Source organism: Colossoma macropomum, unplaced genomic scaffold, assembly GCF_904425465.1.
Source record: "Colossoma macropomum unplaced genomic scaffold, Colossoma_macropomum, whole genome shotgun sequence".
Classification (NCBI taxonomy): domain Eukaryota; kingdom Metazoa; phylum Chordata; class Actinopteri; order Characiformes; family Serrasalmidae; genus Colossoma; species Colossoma macropomum.
Window position 1 is genome coordinate 12,396,621 of NW_023494805.1, and position 9,765 is coordinate 12,406,385.

The window sequence follows — 9,765 nt, forward strand, 5'->3', positions numbered from 1 at the left end:
CACCACATTCACATCTGTTGTATATCCCTCCTCAGTTCATCAGCCAGTGACTGCTGGCCCAGTTCCTATAATTCACACCTTAGGCCAACCTGAAACAACATCTGAATCTAGTATTTAGTATTAACACTAGGTTCAACAAAATAGCCTTGTGACTAGGAAATCTTATACCAAGAAAACTAAAGCATAGCTTACTTTGTTACATACTTACTTTGTAAATTTGCCAATGACACAGCACTGTGGGAAAACTAATCACCCCATAGTTATGTCCAATGTCCACAGTACAAACATAACATATCCCCATAAGTACTGTAAAAAATACAAATAATTTAGATTATATGCAAGAGAAAACTAATCACTGCAAATAGATTTATTGCAATTTAAGTAAAGAAATCCAACCAAACATAAGAGCATTTTACAATACATAAACCTCAGCAGCACACAGAGTACACAATCGAATGTGAAAAAGTAATACTGAATGATCCTAAACACACTTTATCATCCATAACACAAAGCAGTCAGAACTCCCAACACAGTTTATGGTATGCATTGCATGGTTTAACCTCCCAACAATTTAGTGTACAGAAGGTAATGCACATTTTGACTAGACAACAATTTACAGAACACATTACACAGCTGGATCACCAAACACAGTCTGGTGTAGGGAACACTGCACAGTTTGACCAGTGTAGTGTAGAAGGCAAAGCACTGTTTCACATCCCATGAACACAGATTATCAGTGAGAAAGCAGTGCACAAGCTGCTCGCTCCAAACACATGCAAGCACATGCAGCCAATATAACACCAATGATTAACCGGGATATCCATTCAGTTTGTTGTAGAAAAGTCATGACAGAATGATCCTGGAAACACACAAATTTGTCCCCACTCTAACTCGTGGCAGTTCTTCTTCTGAAGCCAGTCTATGAAGCACACTTAAGAACAACAATAACAAGTATAGAAAAATGTAAGCACTATCATTAAAAGATATTAGCAAGTTAGACAAATGACATCACATTAGATGTTGTGGTAAAACACATCATCTTGGTTTCTAGAAAAAAAAATCTCAAAACAGAAAAAAGAGGTTTGGTAATGTTTTGCAAAATATTTTGCCATCTCTTGGGTTGGGTTAGGGTTAAAATTTAGATGGTACTGCAGTAGATTAGAATTGTTTTTGCAATCATTGAACAGTGATCACTGCACACATAGATTTCAGGTGATAGTTATAATGTGGCAATGACTGATTATTTTACAGTAACTGAACTTAACCTCACAGAAAAGTAATCAGGTATTTACTCCCATAAATACACACAAAACTGAGGAAATAAAACAACAGAATATTACAAAAAACAATAATAAAGGGCAGGGTGATTTTTGGGTGGGTTCTTTAGAGCTGCTCTAGTGGGTGAAACATCCTAGGGAAAGTAAACATCTCAGACACCACTTAAGGTGGAACAGAATTTAAGATGGAATGGAAAATTTCACGTACGAAGCTTGAGGCGCGAGGCCGTAACTGCTCATCATTTAAGGTTGAACAGAAAACAAATACGAATGAAACTAAAGCCTCGTAAGAAGAGTAAAGCGTTTTCGCGGGAATACAGATGTTTACTTCCTGTAAGATGTTCCACCCTTTAGCTCAGTGAAGGAGAGATAGAGTTAAACTACCGTTAAGTCTCTTTATTCTCCGCTCTTCCTCAGCGCTTCTACAAACGGAGACTGATCTCAGATTTCTGTGGGAAATTAAACAACCACTAAACGACGCTCACGGCGCGCGCAGAGATCAAGGCCTTATAGCGCGCGCAGTCAGCCTGATTTTCCCGCTTTCCGCTTCAGTGTTGCAAACCGCGCCAAATTTATCAGAAGAAAAAACAAGCGCCGAGCTTAAGTTTGGTTTCTTTTTCCAGATTTCCGTTCCACCTTAACTAGAGCAGCAGATTCTGGTGCCTCGGGCTCCGTTTAAGGTGCGACAGAATTGAAGGTGGAATGGAAAATTTCACATAAGAAGCCTGAGGTGCTACAATGTAACTGCTGCTTGAGGCGCGAAGCTGTAACTGTTGACCATTTAAGGTGCAATGAAAAATTCAAAAAGAAATTTAAATGAAGCCTCGTAAGAAGAGTTTTCGCGGGAAACTCAGGGTGACGACGCGCGCTTTAATTTGAAAGCTTTAATCTGCGCGCGCTGTTGAGTGTAGTTTAGTGATTAATTAATTTCCCACAGACGTCAGACATGGATCTCCTTTTGTAGAAGAGCAGAATTAAAACACTGCGGCAGTTTATCTCTCTTCTCCACTGAGCTGAGAAGCAGAACTCTCAGAGAACCGTCCTCACTGTTCTGCTGAACATCACAGCTCGGTTCTGCACTGATATTGTTCAGAGAACCCAGCAGACTTAAAGTGAAGGTCAGTTAGTTACAGAGAGCGGCAGCGCACGTCTTACCTACTGAACGTCCAACAGAAATCAGTGGAACGCCGTCCCTCCACATCTGTATATGTACAGTTTCCAGCTTCCCATAATGCACTACTACTGCACCACGTGTTTTGTTAAAACGCTACTTTTTAGATGTATATTTTAATTTTATTTAATATTCTATTGTATGTAATGCCTTACTTTTTTGCGGGGTGGATTATTTGCAAACAGTTTCTGCTACTCAAAAAAAAAAACAGCATTTCTTTTCCAGCTGTTCATTCCAGCTGTGGAAAGGCTTAAATAATATAATATAAACTTGTTTGAGGGCGGAGCGTATTTCAAAGTAGGTGGGTCTGTGTGTTTGAGCTGAACACCTGCCCATCCTTGCAGGTGATGATACTAAACGTTTATAATATTAAATTTAAATGTATAAATGCAAGTTTCTACGAAAAAAAATCTAGTAGGTTAGGTTTTCACAGCATTTCAGGTAAATACAGACAATTTTTCTGCTAACAAAGAAAAAAATCCATCAACTACTGTTTTGCACATATTTTTGATGTGACACAGTTGAGCTGTGCAGTGCAAGAGGAGACCCTATCTCACCTCTTCTTCACCATCTAAACATTCTTCTCTCTTGGTAGAGCAGTTTTACAGTCCTCTGCCAGCTGAACATGACTGTAGCTCTATCAGTTGGCAGAGCAGGCAGTGACCCGTTTAATGAAGGCTGAAGTCACCAAACCGCAACGAGCGAACAGTGATGTGATGTTTGATATCGAGGCATCAAAGCCTGCTGATTCATCATAGTGAATCAAAGCTTGTATCAAAGTTACTGTTATCACATTACTACGAAGTCTTGAGCTTCGTAAAACTTTAACCCTCTGGGTCACAAACTTGCCTGTGTGTCAAATTAAATGTCTCTCTATATGTTTCTCTATCTTTGTGATAATACAGGACAGAAATACAGTTCAAACATATCCTGAATCTGTAGAGTCAGCATTTCAATTTCATCTTATCTGAGATCAAACTTGACTCACATCCAGAGTTATGAGGCTATGAAGAGGAGTTGAGAAACTCGTCATCTGCCTTTCATTCTGTGTAATTGGTGGATATATGTGTCCATCTACATTCTGCATTAAACAGACCAATAGAAACTCAGGAAATGACTTACCCATCACATCAGAAACCCTTCATTCTTCATTCAGTTGCCATCGGGCGAAAGTTTACAGCTGCTGAAGTTGCTGCAGTGTTTGATGAAAGTAAAGTGTTTTGATATGAAAACATTGGTATTATGTTATATGCAAGTTCCCTTAAAGGTTCATTTAAGAAGATTAGCAAAAGTGAAAAAATGCCCTTTGACCTCAGAGGATTAGTAACTGAACTTGGTTATCAGAAGATCAGTATGAAGGCAAACTGTTCTCTTGCACACATCAGATTAAAACTATGAACTTATTAATGAAACATTGTACACTTGCTACAAGTGTTCATTATTCAAAGCGTTTGAAGCCAGTGCACAGTAATAACACCTAGTTAAAAGTATGAATTTTCTCTGTCCTCAGGGATGTTTTAGGATCCAAAAGTCCAAATGATATCTCTAATTCCTCCTGTTTTGATGGTTTCTAGTTAAAAATAGAAACATACTCTTCACTTACTTTTGACAACAAATGCATTACATATATTAGGTCACATTAATGTAGGAATTCACAATATGATAAAGGGTTCACACACTTTCATGCAGCACTGTATAAAATCTTGCCTTGCCCTGCCCTTCTCCTGATCTACATTCCTCTGTTCTTTTAGCAGATCCACTGATAAATGTAGGAGGAGTCTTTACATGCTTGAAAAGTAGCACCAAATCTCTCCTCATTATCTGAACACCATGATGTTCAGATAACCACCGTGATGTTTCTGTGCTCTCTGACTGTCTTTATGATCATGTTAGGTATGTGTGGCATATTTAGATCATGATATTAGATCATAATATTTCTGGTTTTAAAATAAAGCTTTTTGTCCCAATGTTCTAGTGATGTGCCTGTCAGTAATATATCATACATACAATACTAAATGTTGATGCAACATTGTTTATTTATTTTGTATTATTTTTTGGTTATTTCTTCACAGGAAGCTGTGTTCCACAGTCAATAGCACCACTGGAGAACAAAATGCAGGTTTATGCTCTTGAAGATGAGACAGTTACTCTCTCCTGCATAGATCTGTTGATCTTCTCTGCTGCAGTATCAGACTCTGCACTCTACTACTGTGCCATGGAGCCCACAGGAAACCCAGCTACACTGTACAAAATGTTTCATATGCAGAGCAATGCTGTTGTCAGGAGGGGGAGCTGTTTGCTTTAATTGTCTTTAGACCTTCAACCGCTTCAACCCACCACTTGTAATGTACACCTAAAATGGAAAACAATTCATCATCTTCCTGACTACAATGTTATACTGCTTTTCCAAATGTTAACTTCACTGAATTTGTTTAGTGGTCACTTAACAGGACCACATGACATAATAACACTCATTGTGAGTCAAACACATTTTGAAAGTAAATTTCTATTCTGACAAAAAAGGAGAAAAAAAAATATAAAAATCATCAAACTTTCAATATATTGCCTAGAGAACAAACCACTTCAAAAAACTCAAATATTAGATATAATTGACAGAGAATCAGAAATAAACTATGGATTGGACTCAAAGAACCCATCAAAGAATAATCAAAGAAAAACTTGGAAATAATGACAGTGGAGCTAAAATTGAGAAGGACAAAGATCTTTTAAGAGAATTAACCATGTATTCCAGAGAGCAGCTTGGAAAGGTATGGACCAATACCACAACATCTTCCATAAATATACTGAAAGTGGGAACAAATGTGGAAAAACAAGGACTGTTTTTCTGAGGATACAGGATCAAAAATACATTTTAGGCATGACTGGGTACACTGAGAGATGTCAATGGACAGCTCATCACAGATAAAACAAAAATACAAAAAACATGGAAGGAAAACACAAAAGATCTTAACAAAAAAGATGTTGTTCAGTTCTAGATTGGAAGTGCAGATTGGAAGAGGTCAGTTTAAATCCCAATACCAAAGAAGGGAAACCAAAAAGAGTGTGCCAGCTATTGCACAATGTAAACAGTAAAATTATGCCCAACATCATTCAGTGCGGATCTTACATTGAAAGACAACTGCCAGATATGCATGCATGATTTAGGAAAGGCAAGAGGAACGAAACATAACACTGCAGGTGTAATGCTGGATTTTTGAAAAAGCCAAGGAGTGCAAGAAGGAAGTCAACATGTGGTTTCTAGACTGCAGAAAAGCCTTTGTGTCAATCAGAGCAGAGAATCTCATCATTCTATTGATTAACCTCTACACTGGTCAACACTCCAGAGTCATGACAAGAAACATATCCATGCTTTTGAACTTTGGTGTTGGTGAAGTCCTCTGAGAGTACCTTGGACAGAAAAGAAACAAATGGATCCTCTGCCAAATCAAGCATGATCTCTCACTCAAAGCCTAGATAACCAAACTGAAGCTCTCTTATATTGGACATACTCTCAGAAGAACCAATTCATTGGAAAAGACCATTATGCTCGGAACAGTTGAAGATAAACAAGGGAGCAGATGAGCAGCCAAAAGATGGATATAACAATCAGTGGAGGCATGACACAACCATTCAGAAGCCTATAGAACCAAACAAAAGACAGGGTATTCTGGAGAAATACAATGCATATGGTCACCAGGAGTCTTGACAACACTTATAATGATAATGGAGAACATTCTTTATAGAATCATTTTTGTAAATAAGATGTGTGACGAACCTTTTCAAAGGTTATAGAATCTCTACATATTGTAAAGGCTCAGAAGAACCCTTAAATTGGTAAAGAACGTTTATGTTAAATGCAGTTGATGTAGATTAGTGGGTAGCAAAGCTGCCTTCAATACAGCAGATTAGGGTTCCCTTCCCTCTAAGGATCCTAACCATGCTAGCAAAATGTTCCACACAGCATAACAGAGCAACCAGACCCCCTTCATCTTCAGGGTTAAGCACTTAGGCCTGTGGTGTATGGCATACATTCACTTGCCTACTTGTTTAGAATATGGTGAGGGATGACTCATCTCTTTAGACCAGTGGCTGTGTTTTTTTTACACCAATGAACTCTCAAATGTGCATTTCTCTTTGTTATGAGGGGGTTGTCTTATCCTTCTTGGTATGATTAATGTACTCAAAAGAGGTCCCGAATATTCTGTAATAACTCTCGCTAGGACGAAGCAATCTGAATGAAACAATGTGCAATGTGTTCCTCAGGATATGGAGCTTCGAACAAGCCAGGATGCCCTTGTGTCGGAGTGATGAGGTAGGCAAGAAGCATGGCGGAAATTGAGTCCTTTTTTGGCAACAGGGTAATTTCAAAGGGGCTTTGGCCTCCACGGTTGCTGGATCTGACACCACCAGACTTCTTCCTTTGGGGTGTGCTCAAAGGAAAAGTCTATCGGAGCAAGCCTCGCAACAGAATATTCGTGGCCTCTTTCGAATGAATCTCCCTGTACTATTAGATTGGAGTAAAGAGCTGACAGTAACTGTAAACCTAGAAAGTTCACCTTAAACTGAACAAACTGCAAGGTACTGTACCTCGGTGTACACGAGTAATTAAACATAATTAAACTTGCATGGTTATAACCTTGTAAACACCAAAAAAGCTACAGAAAAGTAGCAAAAATTAAGTCTAAAAACAACAATATAAATTAATTATAACTGACTACTGTCAGCAGTAAAGAAATAATATTTAACTTTTGGCTGGGAGATTAAATAACTGTGATGCATCTGAGCTGCATTCTTCTACAGAATGTAGGAGGAGTCTTTACATGCTTGAACAGTAGCACCAAATCTGTCCTCATTATCTGAACACTGGAACCACCATGATGTTTCTGTGCTCTCTGACTGTCTTTATGATCATGCTAGGTATATGTTTTGGTTTATATCTATATGAAAAATGTGTTTTACAAGCGTGTTAGCCTCTGTGCTATAGGTATGGATGGTGCATTTTGATCTAGGTGAAATATATATTTAAGATGTTTTTAAATCTACTTTTGTCTATGCAAAATGATCATGTGTAACAGTAAATAATGTAACTATTTTTTCTTTATTTATTTCAGGCAACTGTAGTGCACAGTCAGTAGCACCCCTGGAGAACAAAAGGCAGGTTCATGCTTATGAGGATGAGACAGTTACTCTCTCCTGCACATATGAGTATGATGGTGTTGTGAGTAGTCTGCAGTGGTATCGTCAGTATCCTGGATCCAGACCAGAGTATTTACTGATGATCATTCCGGCATCAAAAGATGTGAGCCATGCAACCCCACAGTTTCCACGACTAAATGCTGATGTGGAGGTAAAAAGAGTGGATCTGATCATCTCCTCTGCTGCAGTATCTGACTCTGCACTCTACTACTGTGCCATGAGGCCCACAGTGACAGGAAACCCAGCTACACTGTACAAAAAAGTGTTTGATAACTCATGCAGAGCAATGCTGTTGTCAGGATGTGGAGCTGTTCACTTTTTTCATTTAGACCTTCAGCCTCTTCATCCCCCAGGTTATAATGTTAGACTTATTTGGAAGACAAACTTTCTTTTCTTTTTTTTATACCTCTTCCCCAAGTCTTTCAGTGAGTACATAGAAGAACATTCTTGGAATCCTATCCTTTTGACCTCATAATGCTCTCAGCCATTATAACAGAAATAGCATCTAGAAATTCTGGAGGTAATTATACAATAGTATTTGAGAAGGAGTGCTATTTGAGGGAGTGTAATATTGGTACTGCATAAGAAGGCTATCACACTGCAAAACCTTCAGGATGTCTACACTGGAAACGTTAAGTCTTCTCCTCAAGACACAACATAACAACTGTGAACTAGCTTGAGAGAACTAGCTACACACTTTACATGTGTATAATGTAGTTACATCAGTAGCTCACAGCAGATTCAGATCAAAAACATGCTACTATTAATTGAAAATTCCAACAGGCTAGCAATGTCATTACCATTAGAGAAAGGTTCATACTGCTCTCACTTCACCACCTCATGGATTTGTTTCTCCTCATCTGTTTGACAAAAGGTGATGGCTTTACTGCAGTGTTTAATGTGGAACATCAGCATGATGACTTGACACATCAAAAATAGAAAGTGTGCATCCATCAAAAACTGAGCTCTGCTACTGTCTGGTGTAAACACTACACAATAAAACAAACAATAAAAAATGACAACACTACTGGCGCAGAAGTCGCAGTTCTACAGTGTGTACTGGCACATAAGCTGTTGTTCTGCTGTGTATGCACTTGGATTAGTGTCCCCACATTTGTTTTGAAGTAAAATGGGGACTTAGGTGAATGTTTTGTAGCTTGCTATTGCTCAGTGGTTCTCAAATACTCAAATGCTCAAATGCTCACTGCTGTTCTCAAATACTGTCCCAAAACTACTTTTGAGCTCTGTACGGTAAGTGTACCTCAGGGGTGTCCAATCTTATCTGCAATGGGCCAGTGTGGCTGCAGGTTTTCATTTCAAATAAGCAGGAGCTCATCTGATTCCACTACTTTAATCAATTGCTCAGCCTTCAAACAACTGATCATGTGATCTCCTGCTTTGCTGGAATGAAAATCTGTAGCCACGTTGGCACTTTATGGATAAGACTGGACACCCCTGGTATACCCGATAAGATAAATGATGGATGGAGGTTCAAGACAGGTGTGGCTAATAAACACACCTATTTTTTTATTTGTTTAATCAGTTGGTCTCAGTCATTAAACGACTGATGAGTTGAGCTCCTGCTTTGTTGGAATAAAATCCTGCAGCCACACCATTTATGCATAACAGACCCTGGTTTAAATCGTCATGAGCACAATGCCACATAAGCATTGGGAAAGGAGCTAAAACAATAGACTAACTATGAATAAATGATTACAGCTAAAAAAAAATATAATCATTTTGTTAGCACTGTTACTGTAACTGACACACTGAGAAATGTAGGAGGAGTCTTTACATGCTTTTAAAGTAGCACCAAATCTCTCCTCATTATCTGAACACTGGCCACCATGATGTTACTGTGCTCTCTGAGTGTCTTCACAATTTTATGTTAGTATCGCAAGAGTACTTCCCATCCTGAAGAAGCCCACGCTTGACAGCTCTAATGTCAACAACTACAGACCGGTATCACTCCTTTCTTTCCTTTCAAAAATTCTTGAACGTGCAGTCTATAATCAACTGTCTCTCTTTCTCACACAGAACCAGCTCCAGGACCCCAACCAGTCTGGCTTCAAACCAGCGCACTCAACAGAAACTGCTTTTATAGCAGTGACAGAGAAGCTC